This window comes from Panthera leo, chromosome D2 (assembly GCF_018350215.1).
Source record: "Panthera leo isolate Ple1 chromosome D2, P.leo_Ple1_pat1.1, whole genome shotgun sequence".
Classification (NCBI taxonomy): Eukaryota; Metazoa; Chordata; class Mammalia; order Carnivora; family Felidae; genus Panthera; species Panthera leo.
In genome coordinates this window covers 58,236,584-58,258,884 of record NC_056689.1, presented here as the reverse complement: position 1 = coordinate 58,258,884, position 22,301 = coordinate 58,236,584, and the positions used below count along the sequence as shown (strand labels likewise).

The window sequence follows — 22,301 nt, the reverse complement described above, 5'->3', positions numbered from 1 at the left end:
TCAACGAGTACTCCCACCCCCAGCAGAAAATAAGAGGTGCTTTCGCTGGGACGATTCACCCTCTTCAGGAGGCCAGTCAAGACTGGGATTAACACATGATTTATTTTTCTGTTACTTTGGCCATCTCTCAATCTGTGGTCAAAAGGAAAATAGAAGAAAATGTATCTTTTCCCATTTAAAAAAGGAATTCTCAGGGTGCCTGAGTAGCTCAGTTGGTTAAGCGTCTGACTCTTGATTTTGGCTCAGGTCATGATCTCAGGGTTCATGAGATTGAGCCCTGCATTGGGCTCTGCACTGACAGCATGGACCCTGCTTGGGATTCTCTCTCTCTCCACCCCTCCCCCTGCTCGCTCGCTCTCTCTCAAAATAAATAAACATAAAAAAAAATGAAAAGGGAATTCGCTCCTCAGGTGATTAATATTTTCTCCACATTTTTCCTTTCTTCCCAATTCAAATCCCATATTCCTTGGTCCTCTTTCTGTTTTTATAAAGCAGGAGCTTCTTGAGAGGGCTCTTTTCAGTTCAGTGGAATTTTATGTCTGAGGTTGCCATATGGCCTCAATTTTTCCAGATTGTCTGAATATCACTTGCTTTGTTTTCAGGTTCCTTGGTACATAGTCACTTAACAGAGCTGATGTTTGTAAAGTATGATCACAGTGTGTTCCCTGACACAGCCACATACTTTCATTCATCCATTCATCATTCATTCATTCATTCATTCATTCAAGGGACATTTGTTGAGTCCTTGCTCAATGCAGAGAATACCAAAAAAAAAAAAAAATCTAAAACTTGTGATCTTGGGCAGCTACAGTCTAGTTGGGAAGACTAAATAGGTGATTACCCTGCGTTGTGGTAATTGCTATGATTCCATAAATGAAGGGGGCGGGGATGGAGAGCCTGTGGGAAGGTCCCCACTATGGTCTTGGGAAGATCAGGCAGGAAAGGCATCCCAGAGCTAGTGAAGTCTAAGGTGAGATGAAATAAGGTCAGATAAAGAGGCATTGGCCAGGTGGAAAGAAATGGGGCAGCAAGTGAGGTGGCAGGGTGGGGGACTGAGCGAGGGGCCAAAAGCCGAGGCCAGTGGGGTGGGGAGGGACAGATCATGAAGGACCTTTGAACCATATCAGAGTCTGGACTTTATCCTGAGAAGAACAAGGAGCCATTGAAGGGTTCCGCTCAGGCAGTGCCAGGATCAGATTTAGAACGATCACCCTGGCTGCAGCCTCAAGAGCTGGCTGGAGCAGGAGCAAGACTGAGTCAGTGAAGAGGCTGCCGAAAGCCAGCTGAGAAGGCAGTCTGATCTGGGGCAGGGCAACATGAGGAAACAAATCAGTTGATTTTAAGTTAATCAAAAAGGAGATTATCTGGGGTGGGCCTGACCTAATCAGATGAGCCCTTTACAAACAGACAGTTTCTCTGACTGCCCTCCGAGGAAGAAAGCAGACAACCAGGTTGTGAGCTGCTTGTGAGGAGGAGTGTCCCCTAGAAGTTGAGAATACTCCCAGCCAACAGCTAGCGAGAAGAGGGGACCATAGTCCTACACCACAAGGAAGTGAATTATGCCAAAAATCTGAATGAGTTTGGGCCAACACCTGAGTGCGCCTTGTGCGGCCAGAGCAGAGGATCCAGCCAAACCACACCCAGACTCTTGACCATAGAAACTGCGAGATAATACATTCGTGCTGTTTTAAGTCTCTAATTTGTGCTGATTTGTTAAGCAGTAATAGGAAGATAATATATAAGCTATTTCATTTTTTTCCCCGGTCAATTGGGTTGGATGTAAATAGATAAAACACAGACGACCAATTGTAACTGCCGTACTGAGAGGTAGGGCTATCGTGCTCCCGCCTTGAGTGAATGTATGTGAAACAAAGCACAGGAGAAAAACAAAACCATGTAACTCTTTTAAAATAAGAGAGCTGGCGGAGTCAACTTTACCCAGTAGGTGACTGTGACACCATTTTCTCTTTGTAAAGGGACGTGTCTCTGACAGCAGAGACTGTAGCCTTTAGATAACTGTAGGTAGTGTCTTGTCTCTGGTAGTTCCCATTACTTGTACAAAATTGCTTGTTACTAGATTGTGAAAGCGCACCGTTGGCACAAACACTAAAACAAGAGAAAATGTAAAGGGTGTCCAGAGACTTTATAGACAGAATTGTTCTTCAAATGAGGGCTTGTCTCCCTTTCCCAGAGGATCAAAACTCAATACACAATGTGCCACATCCCAAGCTCTTCCATCCCACCTTCAGGACACTTTGAAGGAAAAGTGAGCGTGGGAGACTTCTTAAGTAGCCAAACAGAGTTTCCCACAGCTTGAATCTTATTCTAAAATAATAAGATCCCCAATACAGTAGTGTCAAGTTTTTGACTGTTAAAGGTCCAGGATGTGAATTCACAGCAGTTCGTTTATTGATTCGGTCATCTGACAAACGGTTGAATCCCATTTATGAGTCAGACCCTGTGTTCAGAGTGGAGGAGAGAGTGGGTAAGCCAGAGAGATGCAGTTCCTACCTTTTTGGAGTTAGAGGGATGCGAAGGAAGAGACAAAGAACAAAACAAGAAACACGTGCAAAGAATTAGTATCCGAGAAGGTGCTGAGAGAGGAAATGCCAGGGGGATCTGAGATAGGATGGCTAAGACGATTTCTCTGGAGGTGATATTTGAGCTGAGGTGTAAAGGATAAGACAAAGGAATAAAAGTTTCAGGCAGAAGGAAGAGGAAGCCTAAGGACCCTGTGGCAGGAAAGTGCCCGGCTGGTCCTAGCAGCTGCAGCTCTAAGGATGTGTGTGTGTGTGTTTAGCTTCTGGCTCTATGATCTAACATTCTAGAAGCCTAACCCAACAGAGGTCCAAGACACAGCTCGGTATCCAAACCACACTGAGTCTAGTCATAAGTGAACCAAAAAGATTCACTTTTTCCATGGCCGCAGGAAACACCCCAACCCGACTAGCCATCTCGAAAACAAGGATCAAGAAAGTGGGACAGCACGGCTTGGGACAAACCTGCTATCAGATGCCAACGTTCACGTATCCAGAGCATTATCTGCACATACGTGGTCCTATGATTTGTCTAAGACATACATGCCCAGCACACACCCTGCACGTCACTCCATCATGCCCACCTCCTGCCTGGAATATGACTTCATTTCTACTTGAACACTAAGCTCATTCTGACTATTAAACCATGAGTAAACATTCCCCCTGGGCAAATGCCTAAGCAAACATCAATTCTCTCCCTCCTCCCAAAAGTTAAATTCCACTATTTATAAAGGATTTTCTCCCTTTTAACTTTTTCTTATTCCTCCCTTCACTGAATGTTTCACCCCACTCCCCTTCCCCTCACGGATCTTTCCCTCTGTTACGTTCATGCTCTTCCCTTCCTGCCATTCCCTGAACCCCTTCACCCCACCAAGGCTTCGGTGCTCAAGGGACATAGCATCACTCAGAAGCAGGGGACCTGGAGCTATTATAGGACAGGTGACAAGCGGCCAAAGAGAAGCCCTCAGGCGCTGCTTTTTTTCTGCTGACGTGCTGCTTCCTATTGCACAGTCCCAAGGAAGAGGCAAATAAAATCATCGCTTGGATCCGTGTCTACCCCCCCAGGAGGAGGGACGAAAGACCTCTCTGACTTGTTTTTAGATATTCCCCCCATGTGAAGCCTTTGGAATGAAGAGTCCTTCCTGGGCATTAGATCAAAGGAGTCGAGTTTCCTTAATGCTTCCTGGAATCAGATGAAGTATAAACAAACTAAGAAATAAAAGGATCCCAATTTTCATTGTATATCCAGATACTGTATTTTACACACTGTAATTTATGGCAGACTTTTATTTCACAGACTGATAAAAACATTTTTTTTAACTTCATTTATTTTGAGAGAAAGAGCACATAAGTGGGGTAGGGGCAAAGAGAGAGGGAGAGAGAATCCCTAGCAGGCTCTGCACTGTAATCACAGAGCTTGATGCGGGGCTCTATCCCACGAAACATGAGATCATGACCTGAGCCGAAATAAAGAGTCACACACTTTACCAACTGCGCCACCCAGGCACCCCAAAAAAATTTTTAAATGAAGGTGGCTATGGACTGAGTGTTTGTGTTCTCCCCAGAATTCAAATGTGGAAGCCCTAATGTGATGGCATTTGGAGGTGGAGACTTTGGGAGGTAATTCGGTCATGAAGATGGAACCCCCACCATGGGATTCTCATCCTTATCAGAGGAAGAGAGCTACCTTTTCTCTCTCTCTGCCATGTGAGCCTGCAACAAGAAGGGCATTTACAAGCCAGGAAGCAAGTTCTCACCAGAACCGACCATGCTGGCATGCTGGTGGCAGACTTCCCAACCTCCAGAACTGTGAGAAATAAGCCTTTTTTGTTTAAGTTTAAGGTAATTTGTTACAGCAGCTGGAGTAGACTAGGACAAAGGAGAGATAAGGGGCCACTAACTTTCTCATTTTCTATTAAGGACAATTAGAAAAATACGATTGCTATCTATTATTACGATCAATTCATAAATGCCAAATATTAGCAAAGATATAATGTCAGGATAAAAAGAGTCATATAAATCAAATTATTTTTTTCACTTTGCTAGAGAAGAGCAAATGTTTCGTCTCAGGCTGGCATTTGTGAACCAGTAGTTTAATGATGGGGCCTTAGTGGCTCAAGTAACTAAAAATTTATAAGCGGAGTTTTCAGGCACAGCTGGATCCAGGTACCTGAATTATGTGGTCTGGACTTTTTCTCCATTTCTTGATCTCATTCTCTTCGGTGGTGACTTCATTCTCACATGAGCTCTCCCCATGAGGGGACCAGATGACCAAGCAGTCGCTTCAAGCTTCTGTTCTACCAGCCTAGCAACAGACTATTGATTCTTGGGCCTGACTCTCAATAGCACAAATCGGTTTATGTGCCTGTCTCTATGTGCCAAACAGTGACACTGATTGGTCAGTCTCGGGTCATATGCCCAACTCCTGGAAGGCAGGGGAAGGTTAAGGGTGACTTATAGTATAGTTGACCTTTGAACAGCATGAGGGTTAGGGGCGTTGACCCCCACCCCTGTGCAGTTGAAAATCATGTATAACTTTTGACTTCCCCAAAGCTTGACTACTAATAGCTTGCTTTTGGCCAGAAGCCTAGTCACAATCAACTAGTCAATCAACTAGTCACATTATGACATAATAGTCATAAATAGTTAACACATGTTGTTATATGTTTGTATGTTATATGTACTGCAAACTGTATTCTTACAATAAAACCAGCCAGAGGAAAGAAAATGTTATTAAGAAAACCATAAGGAAGAGAAAACACATTTACAGTACTGTACTGTATTTATCAAAAACAATCTGCATATAAGTGAAACCATGCAGTTCAAACACATGCTGTTCAAGGTCAAAAGTAAACGAGAGTTGGTTCCAATTTTTTTTAATCAAAAATTGTTATCAAATACAGAAGAATCAATGGTTATAGACAAAAACAACAAAAGAGCATTGCAACTTTGTTAAATTCAAGGAACATTTCAATTTTGCTCTGACTCTTAAGTGAATTCATTCATTCCACAACATTTATGAAGTATACCTATGTGCCAGGCACTTTGACAGGCAACAAGGATACAAAGATAAATTCGTAGTCCCTGCCTTCAATGAACTCACCATCTGTAGAGAGAACGAGGGGCTGACACTTTACAATAGTATGTGAAGCAGTTGAGATCAGCCCTATCAAAGGCCAGAGAATCATAATCCATGTTGTCCTTCAGTCCCCTACTTTGTTTGGCTAAGGTCGACCTGACTTAGTACAGTATGAAGTCAGATGACTCTTTCCTATGAAACAGTGTACACTAATTCAAACAGATAATTATCATGGAGGAGTTGGGAGTGTGGGAGAATGTGAACTTGACCACAGCACAACAAGAAACAGCAATGTGGCCCAGCTGCTTAAATGGGCAATGCCTTCCCAGACTGTGCTAGAGACAGCACAGCCTCACATCAGAAGAGCACAGTCCCACCTGGCCCCACAGGTGTCAAGCTTCCTCTAGAGTGTGGTAAATAGTTCCAGGCACATTTTCAGGGAAGACATTGAAGGTCACAACATCACTAAGCCTCATGGACCCACCAGGATAAAATATTGCCAAGGGAAGACAAACATGGCCAATTCAGAGGACAGGTGTGAAATCAGTTGAGTAGGGAGCCCACATTGCACAATGGAAAGACTTGGATACTGGCAGAGAGTGGTTTGAATCCTAGCTTTGTCCTTTACAAGCTCCATTTTCTTGGGCAAGTCAGGTTATTTCCCAAGGCATGGGTAAAGAATCATGAGTAGTACTCAAGATGTTCTTCAGGATAATTCAGGTGGCACAGGAGCCAACTGTGGGTGATGCCCTGACCCAATAATCACTTGGCGAAAAATCGCTTAGTGAAAAAGTTGTTCTCTGATCGGTTTCGTTAGATCCTTCTGAATACATCAAGCTGAAAGTTTCTGTTTGGTCCTAACTTTCTAACACAGGTTAGTTTCATTTTTTAACGAATGCGGAGTGGCCTCCAGCTCAGAATTAGAATTTACTAACACTGTATTTTATTTCCACTGTATGTATTTTAAGGATTATCTCCTATGAATTACAGTCCATACTGGTTTTGCAGTTATGGGAAGGGTACAAAGTCTCCCTTAAAAAACAAAGTGAGTAAATTTAAATAAAAATATTAAACAAAAAAATAGAAACATGGTATAGGAATGATGAAAGTGTGGGAAGCAGTAGGCAAACTACTTAACTTCCAGAGCCTCAGTGCCTCATTGACAAGCTAAGAATGACAAAACTCCCTGGCTGGGTTGTTGTCAATCTGTGCTGGGAAAAACAATATTATTTGGAAAAGGCAAAGATGAGCTTGTTTATTTTGCTTCATTAATGTAGACAACCAGGAAAAGAAAATAAAGATGATTTGTAAATTTATAAAATATTTTGTAAAAATTATTGATTCTATTCAAATGGGGAATCCATTTTTGGGGGTAATATTTTTCTGACCAACAGATGAAAAAAAAAAAAAAGATAATGCTCTTTTTTTCCCCAAAACCTTTTTAATGTTTATTTTTGAGAGAGACAGAGTGTAAGTGGCGGAGGGGCAGAGAGAGAGAGGGAGACACAGGATCCAAAGCAGGCTCCAGGCTTCAAGCTGTTAGCACAGAGCCTGACGCAGGGCTTGAACTCAAGAACTGTGAGATCATGACCCAAGCCGAAGTCAGACACTTAACCAACTGAGCCACACAGAGGCCCCTGTATGGTAAGCTCTTAACTGAAGGCCAGGCCTCAATAAACATTTACTATAAAATTATCTTCAGTTTTTCAGCTTCCCCTTTCTTTCCACTATCTTCTTCCTGATCCCCAGATACCTTCTCTCTTGTCTTCTCATGAAAATAGTAAAAGGGTAATATCACTTAGATATACCTTGATGGATACACGAAAGAATGAGGTTTTTTCCCCAAAGTATTACCTCAACTAGGCATTTGCATTTTAAGGCAGATTTGTTTACCCTGTTTGATTTTTATTTCTAATTATGAAGAATTCCTTATTCCTCATTAAACCAATTTCAAGCTTCTGTAAATAGAGAAGAAGAGAAGGAGCTCATAGGGAATACTATATTAATGTATAAAAAGGGCCCTGAAGATAAACACAATACCATCTTTTCTTAGAACTCAGAGGCTTCCTTCCTCTTCTAGGAAGAACAAACCAGGGATTGGCTTTAGTCTTGCCATCTGGGGTCTATGCCTAAATGGAACCAGATTGCCGCTGAGGTCTTCTTATAGGAGTTGGCCTTGCACTAGCACTAGACAAATGCCCTCCCTCCAGAATCGTCCCAACTCCTCCCTTGCCCAAGAGAGCATACTTCCTCTGCCCTTTCCTTCTTCCTCCATCCAACCTGAGTCCTCTCCTTTCTGTCCCGACATTTTGGCACCATTTTGATGAATAGTTAGTAATATTTCCAAGTGATGTCTTCCTTCTCTAACATCTTAGAATGCAAGCCTATGCCTTATATATTCTATCACTAAGATATCGAACCACATCTTTAATAATAGAGATAGGAATATATTCTCTGCACTTCTCCCCCCACTTTTTTTTTTTTTAGAGCTGGACCCCTGGCTATTCAAAGACTAACAGATGACTCCCACCTTGAGCAAAGCCAATTTAGTTTAGTTTCAGCAACTTGCTACTCTCATCAACTTGCCATCACTAGCAGCAGGTTGTGGCTGTGACATGATACATTCCAGAGGGAAGTCAGGGGGAGCTGGCTTTGATTTGGGGCCAATCCATGCCACACTGTTAGTGAAGCAGTCTATCATAACCGTGATGGACACTTCAGATGCAATATGTCCTGACAGGTTGAATTTAGGTTCAGACCGCAGAGATCAAAAGACGACACAACTAAAAACAGTTTTGATCAATGGGATTAACCAAAACGCACAGCAACTGAACCATTCTCTGTTTTGGCTTATTGAGGATTTTCCAGGAAAAAAGCCAGTCAAGCCTTTTCATTTTAACATTACACATCTGGATATTGTCATTATTGCTAACAGAGAAGTTCCACATACATTTATCTCCATTGATCCTTTTCATTCTAGTCTCTTAAAATTTAGGATATTTTATAATGCGTCAATAGGGTGACTGAAAATGAAATTTGCATTCTTTACCAAGACCCACCAAGCCCAGGATGATCTTCACCCCGTCTGTTTTCAGTTTCACGTCATAATACTTGCTCTCTTGCTCACACTGGCTTCTTTTCCGATTCTGAAACTCATCAAGTTGCTTTCCACTTCATGGACTTTGCACCTTCCGTTTCTCCTTCTTGAAAGTCACTTCCTCCGCTCTTAAATATTTATCTGATTCTTTCTCATCTTTTAGGTCTCAAGCGAATGGTTATATCCCCAGGGACTTCCCTGACCATTACTATATTCAAAGAAGCTTCCCACCACTTACCTAGGCCCTTATCAGGCCAGATATTCATCTAAACCACAGAACACAGAGATTATTTTCCCAGTTCCCTCAAAGACTGTATATAATTTGTACCATTCCGGTTGCACAAAAGTGAAATCACTATATACAGTGGATGCTTAGGGCACTCGGACTTCATTCTCTATGATCTCATCTATCTTATCCTTTGGTTTATTTCCTTCACTGCACTCATCACATCCTGTCACTGTTTGGTGTATCATTGGTTTATTTATGTATTGTTTGTCACCATACAGTAGAATGTGAGCTCCATGAGGGCAGGAGGCTTGGTGTGTCTTAGGCTAAATCCCAAACATATAGCACAATGTTTATGGCATCGCAAATGTATAATAAATCTTTGCTGATGAGTGAGAAAATATTATTTTGCCTTTAATGATTTAGAATCTTTGCCATGCCCTAGGGCAATGATTCTTAAACTCCAGTGTACTCAGTAAGGAACCTTCCTCCAAAGATTCAGATTCAGTGATCAGAGCATTCCAAAATTGACTGTTTAAGGTAAAAGAAAAAAATCATGTTGGATTGGGTGTATGTTAAAACATTCAAAATTGTCTTTTTAAAATGAAATGCTTGATTTTTATTTCATCTTGATTTCATATGACATTAGAAACATTACAAAAGTACATCCGGGAAACACAAAATTGTGGTTAGTTGAATAGTAACAATATCTTCAAAAATAAAGCCTATAAATTTGCAATGTTAATTACTTATTCTTAGGAAGAAAAGTCACTGTTTCACAGACAAACGAAGTGTTTGTTAACAATTTTGTCAAAACCCAGAACACTGATATTTTAGCAGAGAGTTTTCTGCCCACAATGTTCACATGCATCAAAAAAAGCAAAGGAGAATAGTATGATAGTTCCAAAGAAAGAAAGAAAGAAAGAAAGAAAGAAAGAAAGAAAGAAAGAAACAGAATTACTATGTGATCCAGCAGTTCTATTTCTGTGTATAGCCTCACAAGAGCTGAAGTCAGCGTTTCAGACAGATATTTGTACACCCATGTTCATAGCAGCAGGATCGACAAAAGTCAAAAAGCAAACGTTTGGAGTTAAGTCGCTGACAGATGAATGGATAAACAGAAGGTTGTATACACACACATGCAATATTATTCTGACACTCACTACAACCAGGATGACCCTCGAAGACACTATGCTAAGTGCAATAAGCTAGTCACAAAAGGAAATACCGTAGGATTCCACTAATGTGGGGTGTGTGGTAGTCAAATTCAGAGACAGAAAGTGACAGTTGGGTGGAGAGAAACGAGTTAGTGTTTAATGAACATGGTTTCAGTTCGGGGAGATGAAAAGGCTGTGGGGATGGATGGTGACGAAGGTCGCACGACAGTGTTGATTGTCCTTCATGCCACAGAATCGTACACTTAAAAATGGTGAAAATGGCAAGTTGTATGTTACGTGTATTTTACCACAAGGAAAGGGGAAAGGAAAGCCCACGAACGTTTTGAAATAGAGGTTTCTCTGTTGTGCGTACACAGTGACAGACTTGTTGAATTCTTCCGGATCTCCTAGGTGGATCCAGAAACGGAAGGCACACGAATTCAAGCGACAGGCCAGCAGCGGGACTCTGTGGCCTTTACCACACAAAGGGAATCCTGCGAGGATTCGCGAACAAGTTAAAAGCGGTCTCTCAGCCCCGCCCAGTCCTTACATTGTGTTACTCCTCGCTTTTAAATTCTCGGAGTTGTCCTGAGAGACTTTCCTCAGGGGAAAAATGGGACAGCCAGAGGCGCGCGTCAACCTTGTGTAACGTGATAAAGGAAACTGCCTCGGGGCGGCAAAGAGGACGCCACCACAGCCAGGAACCGAAAGGGCCTTCCCTCAGTGGCATTTCGCCTCTTTTCCAGGCTGAAGGGCCGGGTGGGGTGAGGGACTCGCTCCGGGCCGGAGCCGCACGCAGGGCCGAACGCCTGGGAGGCGGCGGGCGCCCGGGCCGCGCCGGCGCGTGCCTCAGTTTCCCCGGCCAGAGGCCTTCGGAGCGCCGCCCCCTCTGACGCCGCAGGGCGGGCGGGCCGGCAGGGGGCGCGAGCGCGGGGCGGGCTCCCGGAGGTGGGCGCGCGGGGACCGAGGCGCCCCAGGGCCGCGCGGCCGAGAGAGGCGGAAGCCGGGGCGGGAGGCGGGGAGGCGGGAGGCGGGGCGGCGGCGCTGAGTCACACCGGATCGGCCCGCCCGCCGCTTCCAGGGGCGGAGGTGACAGCGGCCCGGGACGGGCGGCCGCAGCCAGCTGCCCGCCGCGCCGAGGGACCGCTGGGCGGCGGAGAGCAGGTCAGGGCCGGGCGGGGAGCACGAGTCGCTGACCCGGGGCGGCGGGCGGAGGGGACCCGAACCCCGAGGGACGCGCCTCGCGGTCCGGCCTGCGCCACCCGTTTCCCCGAGGCGGCCGCTGCCGTGGCCGGGAGCCCCCCGGGGGACGGGGGTGGGGGGCGCCGGCCCTCCTCGGAGCCCGGGTCGGGTCCCGCCCTGTGAGGTCCCGGCGAGTGGCAGAGGCTGGGCGGCCGGCAGTCAAGGGGATGCGGCCGTGGGCTCGTTAAACGGTGTCAAGCCCGGGGCTCTTTTCACTGCACCGCCCTGCCACTCGGGCAATGAGGCGGAATTTGAGAGCTGGGAAAGAATTCGGCATTAGCCCAGCCCCCTGATTTTACAGATGAAGAAATCTTCTGGCTTGCTCAGAGTCCCATCCAGTCGGTATGGGAGTCCGTGATTCTGTGTCAGGGAGGCAGGGAGGGATGATTTCCGAGGCAAGAGTAAGACCTGTTTGGCTAGAGATGCATGTTTGGTTATGCTGTTACCCGCGCACACCTGCATTCCTGCCGCAGGTCCTGACGTCCACCAGGCATCAGTTTCTCAAAGCGCTTAACCTTGAAAAGGGTGACGGTGCTGTCAGTTGCGTAAAGGAATATTGGGGTTACAGACTGGTCAGGTCTGCTGCACATTAGGTGCTGTGGAGAATGCTTGGGGTGTAGAGTTCGTTTTTAAGTGCAAAAAAGAAGAAAACCCACCCCGCTTTAAATGCAACCTCATTATCCTTTATTTTCATCAGGCAATAATGAATGGCTCTCCCAACGTGATTCTGTTATATCGGTAACTTGCCTACTTTACAGTAATTTGCGGATCTTGTGTTGAAACACTTTCTTTACCTAATTAGTGATGCTGTGGTATGTGGCAAGCCAGTGGCAGGCTTAATGTTTAGGGTTTGAGCATAGTTTAGCTCCAGTTGTTTGAAATAGCTGAGTTCCAGGGGGGAGAGTAGCACTGATTAACCCCTAGTTGCATTTGGCAGACGAAGTCCCTGGCACCGGACAGGTGTGCGTTCTCAGTTAGTGCTGTGTTGATGACCCTCACAACAGGAATAGATTCCAGGTGATGAGCGAGTTAGTTTATCCCTCCCCACCTGTGTTTCTCTAAATTATTGAATTAAAGGCTCTCTAGCCCGTTTCCATCTCCTGACTTTATGTGTTAATTTGGAAACTGCCACTCATTGTGACAACACAGAGTTTTCATAAAACAAGTCACTTTATCAGCATTGGCCTACAGAAGTGAAAAGTGATTTTTCTTTTTCTTTTTTTTTTTCCTGGGTGCTTAATTTATTTGATGTGAACAGGTTTCCGTTTTGAAATGATTTCAATAGGTGTCAAGCCAAATTAAACATGCCTACTTTAAGACAATTTTTTTTTCTGTCCTGCTTTTTATTTTTTATTTAAAAAAATTTTTCTTAATGTTTATTTATAAGACAGGGAGAGACAGAGCATGAACGGGGGAGGGTCAGAGAGAGAGGGAGACACAGAATCTGAAACAGGCTCCAGTCTCTGAGCTGTCAGCATAGAGCCCAACGCGGGGCTTGAACTCATGGACCGCGAGATCATGACCTGAGCCGAAGTCGGACGCTTAACCGACTGAGCCACCCAGGCGCCCCTCTGTCTTGCTTTTTAATTGGAAGATATATAATCAAACAAAGAAAGGTCCTTAAAGAAATCTGAAATAAAAGTATGATACCATCAGTTTCTTAGAAATAATGTACAACCTGTGATTACTTTTTTAATCTCAGCAGTGCCAAATGCCATACGTAATAACCTCTCAGCCATAGTGCAGTTCATAGAAATCAATCATATCAATCAAATGAAAAGGAGATTCAACACACAGATCTGAATGGAATTGCTTAAAATAAAAGCATCAAGCGTTTAAAAATTATAGATACTTCAGTGTTCACTGACGTTCAGAGACTGGAATGGGGTGCTTTGTGAGAACAGCTAAAATCTGACCTGGGAGTGGGGTGTATGGGGTGCACAGATAACTTTTGCAATAAACCGAGAACATTCTGCCTCAGGAAATGTGATAAGATGTCATTTCTGTAGTGCTCCTATTGTGTGTATTTTCGGCTGAGATATAATAATCTTTATAGACAATCTGTCCAAATATGTACAAGTTCTTTATTTTGCCTTGTGGCCCTAAAGCAGAGCCTTTGCCACTTCTTGTTTCCTTTTTTTCTGGCTCCTTCTGAGTGGCCCTCTTTCCCACAGAGACCCTTTCCCGTTCCTCTTTCATCCACATTGCAGTTCAGAGCCTCCTTCAAGCATTGCTTGAACTTACACCACTTCTTCTCCCCTTAAAGAATCTGACAAATCCTAATTCTTGAGTCACCATGTAGGATCTCCTAAACACTAAGGGTGGGCGTTCATTTTTAGAACATAGTGCAAGACTCCTTGAGACTCTGGTTCTGAAAAAAGGGTTCAGTGGACTGCGTTTAGGTTTTTATCTCCTGTGTACTTGGAGGCTGCAGTCGAGGAAGCCTTGAGAGCCAGCAAACTCACTTATCTCTGCCTCAGAAGGAAATCCTTTCGTAGGATGCATGGTGAATCTTCAAATGTCTTATTGCCCTCAACCTTGCCACTTTACAGGATTGGGCTAAAATTAGCAAAAAGCTACTTTTCAAATTTGAGATACTTCAGTGATGTTTCAAATTGCAGATCCTTTTTACATTGTGAGGATTTTTTTTTTAATGATAAAAACAACTACAGTGGAATGCAGATGGAAACTTGCATGCCTATTCCCAGTATAAGGCTTGAACTATTCTCTAGGTTTATTATCCTGTTTCTGAAGTCAATTTATTACCTACAACATAGCATTTTTAATGGGATTATCTGCTTTGACATTCTCTACTGGGATTGGTTTTTACCTAAAGTGTCCTGAGCATTCATTCAGAATACTTATGAAAAGTTTCACAACAACCGTCGAATTAATATTAAATAATTTCTTATGCTCAGCTTAGGAGGACATGTGGATAAACTAATTTTCAAGATTGGATAATGTAGTCTTGTTGGTCAGGTGTTAATGATGAGATTTCAGGGGCATCTGGCTGGCTCAGTTGGTAGAGCATGTGACTCTTGATCTCAGGGTTGTGAGTTCAAGTCCCACATTGGGCATAGAGCTTACTTAAAAAAATTATGAGATATTAGTCTCTCACCTGGAAAGGCAGAAACCTAAAGTAGCAGCATCACAGAACAGCTCTATAATAAAAGGGCCCTTAAACCAAAGGTGTTAACTTTTGGTTGGGTGCTTTATCCTTGATGCTATAAAAGTCAGCCACAGGAGATAAAATAAACATAGAGTAGCAAAAATGTATTATTTCATTTTTAGATTTTAGGGCTTCCTAACTTGAAGGATGTAACCACCGAAACTGAGGCAGCATGGTGGAGCAAATAGGGCATCACACTGGGGGTCTCAAGTCTGAACTCCTGGATTTTGGTTCTGATTTGTTGATTCATTCACTACATGTTCATTGAGCACCCCTGTCCACCAGGCACTGTTCTAGGTGCTGGGGATACAGCTGTGAATGAAACAAAGCCATAGAATTCTAGTGGAGTGGAGGCAGACAGATAAAAATGTGAATGGATAGACCGTCACGTGATCGTAGTGCTATGGAGAACTTGAAAGAGGTGTAAGTGGGAAAGCATAAGTCTATGGGTGAGGGGGTGGGCAGGAGGCCTCTGCTAAGATCACTTTTGATCTAGGACTTGAAGGAATTGAGAGGGTGAGGCGGGGGGGGGGGGGGGGGGGGGGGAGGAGACGGACAGAGGGATGAGCAAGTTCCAGGCCCCGATGCTGCACATGTTTGGCATGCGTGAGGGATGGCGAGGCGTAGCGGCCACGCAGTGCCAAAGTGGGTGAGGGAAAAGCGGCAGCAGATGAGAGGTGGTGGAGTGGGAAGGGGCACATCAGTGTAGGCCATTGTAAGGATTTTGGCCTTGACTCTGAGTGAGGGGGAAGAAGCCAGTAGAGGGTTTTGAACAGAGTTGCTCATGATGACTTAAGTTTGACAGGCTCCCTCTGACTGCTGGGTGAGAACAAAATGGGGACAGGGCAGAGTCAGGAAGGCCTTCCTTTTCATGCTAGCTGTGTGACCCTAAACCGTAACCCTTCTCAGGGCCTTAGTTTCCTCATCTGTAGAATAACCAGGTCCTTTCTAGCTCTAGAATTTTAAGATTCTAGGTAGCATGTAATATTTCTCTGGGGAGGCTAGGGGATTGCCTGCAACGGGGTTCTAAAAGTAAATAGCTTCAAAATGACCTGAAAACTTGATTCTGACCCGCCTTTAGCTGAATCACTCCAAATCAAGAGGTAATCAGGTCTTTTCGGTCAGGTTGTCAGGTCATGAGAACAAAAACACTGCTTCGTGAATAATCTCTGCTGATCCCTTTAGTACTCTGCTGATCCCTGAATTTTCTCTTCCTGCTTGAAAAAGGATGAAGAGCTGTTACTCATCAACAGAGCTGGCAAGCCAAGTAGCTTTTGTTGTTAGGAAAGTTGGAAACTTTGGGGAAGGAAACAATTCTAATTTTATATTTATCATAGGTCATTGAATTCTTTTTTAACATGCAAGGAGTCTGAAAGATTTCTTTTGCTTTTAACTCCCTTATCCCCTTCCCATTCGCCGTGTGTCTCGTAGGTACTTGTTCTAATGCACATGTGTTTCTTTTTGTCCATATAGGCTCTTGCAAAGTGGTGATGTTTGTTTTATATGTATTTCGATTTATAATGTTGCATTTCATTTCACTTCTTTTTTTCTCTAAGTACTGTTTTGAAGATCCATCTGTTTCTATGTGCACGTCTAATTCTTTGTTCTTGACTGATGTCTTATACTCCATGCCGTGTGCTCAAACCACAATTTTACTTATCTGCTGTCTGTGTGATAGATACTCAGGTTATCCCTACTCCCTAAGACATATATACTGCTGCCATGAGCATCTTCATACCTGCCCGCTTATAAAGCTGTGAGTATATACTCAGAAGGGTAATGGGCTTGCATATAATGAATTTGATTAAATAGTGCCAGATTCCCCTCCACAGTGGTGGCCCCAGTCTCTCTTCTGCCAGAAGTGTTGGAGGGTTCCTATACCCTCACATCCCAACAGCGCTAAGCTTTATCCAGCTGTACATCTTTTCTAATCTTGTAAATACAAAGTGACCTCTTATCATTTTAATTTGTGTTTCTTTGGTTAGTAAGGATTTTGAACATCTCTTAAATATAATAGCTTCTTCTATAAATTGCCTATTCATATCTTTGCCCATTTTCTGTTGGAGTTGCTATCTGCATTGTTCACGTTTAGACTTTGCAGATGTCTTCTCCTTGGTCAGCTGTTAATTTTGCCTTTGTTGTCTTTTGATCAGGAAACATTCTGGGGCAATTGGGTGGCTCAGTTGGTTAAGTGTCCAACGTAGGTTCAGGTCATGATCTCGTGCTCTGTGTATTCAAGCCCCGTGTCGGGCTCTGTGCTGACAGCACTGTCTTTCTGTCTCCTCTCTCTGCGCTCCCCAACTCATGCTCTTTGTCTCTGTCTCTCTCTCTCTCAGAAATGAACAAATGTTAAAAAAAAATTTTTTTTAAAGAAACATTCTTAATTCTGATGTAATCAAAGAAATTCTTTGACATGTTTAATACTTGTGGGGTTTTAAGAAGTCCCTTTCAGTAGCTATTTCTGTAACTCATCGAGAGCCCTCATTGCATGTGATGTTAGATAGGGATCCAGTCCTCTTACTCTTCATTTAATGAGGCAATATTTCCAATAATATCTCCAAGAACATCCATGCTTTCCTCCATTGAATTGTGGTACCCTGTCTCTCATCAGTGGTTTCCATGGATACAACCGGTCTGTCTCTCAGCCTCTCTTCTGTTCCATTAGTTTGCCAGTTATTGCTCTATGTTTTATTGCAATGATTTTGTAGTAAGTTCTCATGACTGGCAACTGTCCTGTCTCTGTTCTTCATTTTTAAGTTTAATTAGCTATTCTTGGACCATTATTTTCCCATATAAAATTTGGAATTAAGTTTATAAGTTCCTCAAACGTTTTATTTTTAAGAAATTTTTATTGGGACTACATTGAATTTATAAATTATTTCAGAGAGGTTTGACATCTTTTTGATATTAACTCATTTCCTCCAAGAGCATGTAATTTGTCTCTCCATTTATTCAGCTTTTTTTAAAAAAAGAATTTTGTTTTATTTGGAAAAAATTTAAAACTAACAGAACAGTTCTAAGGTTAGTACAAAGATCTCCTGTATATTCCTTACCTAGATGTACCAAAAGTTAGCATTTTGCCATATTTGCTTTATTACTCCCTCTGCTGTATTTCTATGCATGTTTTTTTTTTTCCTGACCCATTTGAGTTAGTTGCCTTTTTATCCCTAAATACTTCATCAACTCATTTTTAAATCCTTTATTAGAAATTAAAATTTTTCTCCATAAGAGTCTAGGGGGGCATTTTTGGTTAAACTAATTTCTAAATACTTCCTAGTTTTTGTTGCTATTGTGAATCATGTCTCCATTATTATTTCCTATTTGGCTATGGGTAGTTTAAGAGAAATGGTGTTGATTATTGTATGATCTTGTATCTGACAGCCTTTCTTCCCCATCTCATACAAATAGCTGATTTCTGGGTCACCCCCTCCCCTGCCCCCTGCCATAGTTAATCACATTCTTTGAAAATAATGATAGTTGTTTTTTAATGTTTTTTTATTTTTGAGAGAGAGAGAGAGCACGTGCATGCAAGAGAGAGTGGGGGAGGGGCAGAGAGAGCTGGAAACAGAGAGCTGGATCCCTATCTAACATCACATGCAATGAGGGCTCTCGATGAGTTACAGAAATATGAAGTGGGCTCCATGCTGACAGCAGAGAACCCGACATAGGGCTTGAACTCACAAACCACGAGATCATGACCTGAGCTGAAATCAAGAGTTAGCCACTTAACCAACTGAGCCACCTAGGTGCTCTGAAAATAATGATAGTTTTATTGCTTCTTTCCCATCCTTATACTTTATATTCCTGCATTGGCTGCAGCTTCCAGGACTATGTCAAAATAGTTGCTATGCTAGTGGTGTCTTTGTCTTGTTTTCAGTCTTTAAGAGAGTGAGTCTAAAGTTTTTCCACTTCATATATTATTTGTTTTAGGTTTCAGACTCTTTTTTTTCCTTTTAGAGAGAGTGCACGAGCTGGGGTGAGGGGTAGAGGGAGAGAGAGAGAGAGAGAGACTGAGAATCTCAGCAGGCTCCATGCTTGTTGTAGAACCTGACATGGGGCTCAATCTCACAACCCTGGAATCATGACCTGAGCTGAAATCAAGAGTTGGATCTTCACCAGGCACCCCTGGTTTTAGACGTACCTGTGTCAAGTTAGGGTGTTCTCCTCTAGTCCTAGTTTATTGAACGTTTTCATCATAAATGAGCATTAAGCCTTATCAGCTACTTTTTCAGGATTTGTCTCCAAAGAGCTAAGACGGCATCGGGAAGGTGCGTACCCAGACTCTAGGCCTATGCTAAGGTTACGTTTTAAGCAAAAGAAGAGGAATAAGAGTCTTCAGTACTTCTGAGCCCTACTTATATAAATTTATGGTAAACATCTCATGTTTCTAATATAAGCTTATTTCACCATTAGATCAGCCTTTCCTCCTGTTAAGAGTCAGAATTTAAATAGCTGGTGTGAAGAATGGGAAAAAGAGCCATATTCAGCATCACAGCTGGGGCCGTCAGCATGATTGTAAATAGAAGACCTGTAAAATTATAGTTTGCTTACTCTGTGGATCCGTCTCTACTCCAGGTATAAATCTTATCCAAGTATATCTCGCAGGCTATTGAGATACTTTAGCTCTTCGGCAACCGTAACTCCTGGGGAGTTGGGCAATTGATTGGCATGGCCATCTCTTTTGGTATATGGTTGGGTTTCTTTTTTAAGTAGCTATTTTTTCCCAATTATAAAAACTATACATCTTCATTGTAGAACATTTGCAGAAATATAGAAAAGCAATTCTTTCATCCTGACTTTTAGCACCAACTTGGAAAAATGTTGGTTATTTCTCTCTCTCTGGCCTTTTTTGGGGGAGGGGCAGAAGGAGGGGACGTGTTTGTGGAGGAGGAGAATGCACTTAAATTTGGGCTATATATAATTGTATCCCCCTTCCTCTTTCAAGGTTAGGCCGTCAACTCTTGTTGCCTTGATTGATCCTCTGAAAAAAGGCAAAAAGATAGGAGTAACTTATGGGGTGAAGTAAATGCATGCTGGTTACTTAGAAATTCTGAATAGGCTATGCCTGGGGGAGCCATTGTGCACAGAGAGCCCAGTCTCACTCTCCGAATATGGGGCAGTTGAAGCCCAAATGCTGATAGACCGAAGACTAGCTTGGCGCAGGAGAAGGGGAGAAGTCTGTCTGATGTCACTTTGCTTTGGTTCATTTAGGACTTTCCTTCTTTAGGCCATTTTCGGAAAAGAAAAATATGGAGAATATAGTTGTAATTTATCTTCTTTTGACTCTGAAATAAACCCAATACAGCTGTCTTGTTTCCCTCATCACCTGCTATGTGCTGAGTGGTGAGGGAGTGGTAATAAATAGCAGGAAGTGAGAATTTCCAGGTTAACATTCCTGTTAGCTGAAAGATTCCACATCCAACTGCCCTCCCCTTCTTACTCCCCATCCCTTTGTCTACTATTTTTTGGTTTTGTTTTTCATTTTGTCCTACCTAACACCTGTCATTTCCTAAAATGCTGTCTGCCTTCCCCATCCCTCAAGGAGGAAGTCCTTCAATGGCAGGGATCTTCTTTTGTTCACTGATAAATCCCAGGCAGGTGGCCGGCACATAGTGTGCTCTCAACAAATGGAAGCCGTAAAATGAATCAGTCTGTAAAGAGGCAGCTCTGTGATACACAGCAAGGAAATCTAAGGGAGGGGTGAGGAAAGAAAGTCCTCTCGGCCTCCTTTAAATACATGGGTCCAATAAGCCAGTAGAATCCCCGTTTCCTCCTTGACCTTGCGTACGTAACCTTCAACCAGCCACAGAGCTAATTTTTCTACCCCTGTTTCAGCAGTTCTTGTGGAGCGTAGGGTTTCTGAGAGTGGAGTGTGGGTGTCCGTGTTGCTGACAAGCACATGGTGGGAGGAGGGCCCCGGAGAGAATAATCAGTGCTGACGTTCTAGCCATGGGTTGTGGGCCGGGCACACACTCTGCATTGTTTTCATGAGGTGATTCTCTTAGGATAAATGATCTGCCCCATCAGCAGGAAAAGTTGCAATGGATGTGTCGGCCTGTGCTGAACTCCCCAGCCTCACGCCCCATGTCCTCCCACTTTCTAGTTTATTCTGCCCTCCCATCCCCAGGAACGCAGAAACCTTTTGGCGTTTCTGCCATTTCTGGATCCAGTTCAGGATTGTCATGATGAACACTCATGTCGCATATACCTGGTTACTTTGTTATAAAGCGAGACCTCAGATTATATTGGTGGTAGCACAATATAGGGCGCTAAAAAAAGTTACCGCAAATGCATCACAGAGTTGCCCTGGAGGCCAGTGTCACAGACCCAGTTTGTCTTGTACAGACCATTTTCTGACTCATTGTCCTGAAATACTGCTTTTGTTTATTACTCTAGTGTTCAATACTTGTTACCCACTGTTCCCCCCAATAAATCTTAAACCACTCCCTGGCCCTCAAGTCTGATCCAAATCTATATATATATTTACTTTTATGTCCCCATTTCCTACTCTCATCATTCATCAGCTTTCTTTTCTACAGCAATAATGATAGCAATAAGTATACTATTAATTATAATTATGGGGGTGCCTGGGTGGCTCAGTCAGTTAAATGTCCAACTTTGGCTCAGGTCATGATCTCATGGTTTGTGAGTTCAGGCCCCACAGTAGGCTGTCTGCTGTCAGTGCAGAGCATGCTTCTGATCCTCTGTTTCCCTCCCCCTCTCTCTGCCTCTCCCCCCCACATTCTCCCTCTCTCTCTCTCTCAAAACTAAACAGTAAAAAAATACAATTGTGAATATTTCATCTTTTACTTTACTGGGTTTCACTAACAGTCTGAATTCAAATGAAAGGGAAGGCATATAAAACAGCAATACTAATATCATAATGGCAGCTAATATTTTAGCCAGTCACCATACCAAAAAATATATCCTCATTTAATCTTTACAATGGTTTTATAAGAAGGTGCCAGTGTAATCGTCATCATACATATGGAGAAACTAAGGTACAGATTGGTTGAGAGGGGCACCTGGCTGGCTCAGTCGGTAGGGCATGTGACTCTTAATGTGAAGGCCTTGAGGTCAAGCCCCACATTGGGTGTGGAGCCTACTTAAAGAAAAAAAAAAAAAATTGGTTGAGAAACTTGCCCTGAAGTTATACTGCTTTTAAGTGGTAAGAGCTAGAATCTCAGACCTGTATCTATCTCCAAAGCCCATGCTCTTTTTTTTTTAATGTTTATTTATTTTTGAGAAAGAACACTACTGGGGGAGGGGCAGAGAGAGAGACACACACACAGAATCCGAAGCAGACTTCAGGCTCTGAGCTGTCAGCACAGAGCCCAATGCGGGGCTCGAACCCATGAACCGCAAGATCATGACCTGAGATGAAGTCGGAGGCTTAACCGACTGAGCCACCCAACCCAAAGCCCGTGCTCTTAACCAGCATGCCATATGTAGTAGGCCTCAGGTAAGCAGGTAACTGAGACAAGAAGTGACACACAATCTCAGGGTTATTGAGGACTGTCCTTTTCTCACGCATGCCATGTTATTTATTCACCAGTGCTCTGGGTTGTGGAGAGCACGGGAGGATTTTTCCTGGAGCCTGAACCCTCTGTGGGGGCTCCTCTCCAGATCCTGCACCAACTGCTGCAGACAGAGCAGGTGGCACCTCAGAAAGGATGGGCTCTGAAACTTTCCATCTGGGTAGCGTGCTTTGGCTTTTCAACCTTTCTCCTCAGGAAGTATTTAAGATTTGCAAAAATGAGGGGCGCCTGGGTGGCTCAGAAGACACAGAGACTG

At 43.3% G+C, this 22,301-nt stretch overlaps 1 protein-coding gene across 4 annotated transcripts in view; it reads left to right on the top strand.

Moving 5' to 3' along the window:
• Positions 1-11,142: 11,142 nt before the first annotated feature.
• The window catches only part of LOC122201779 (dynamin binding protein), a 113,227-nt gene continuing 102,068 nt past the window's right edge, over positions 11,143-22,301 (top strand). For 3 of the 4 annotated variants that reach the window (XM_042907773.1, XM_042907777.1, XM_042907776.1), the window contains exon 1: positions 11,143-11,260. The gene's annotated coding sequence lies outside the window, so the exon portion shown is untranslated. Of the gene's footprint in view, positions 11,261-11,329; positions 11,681-22,301 lie in introns of those variants that run through there. The other variant, XM_042907774.1, reaches the window with a different exon arrangement.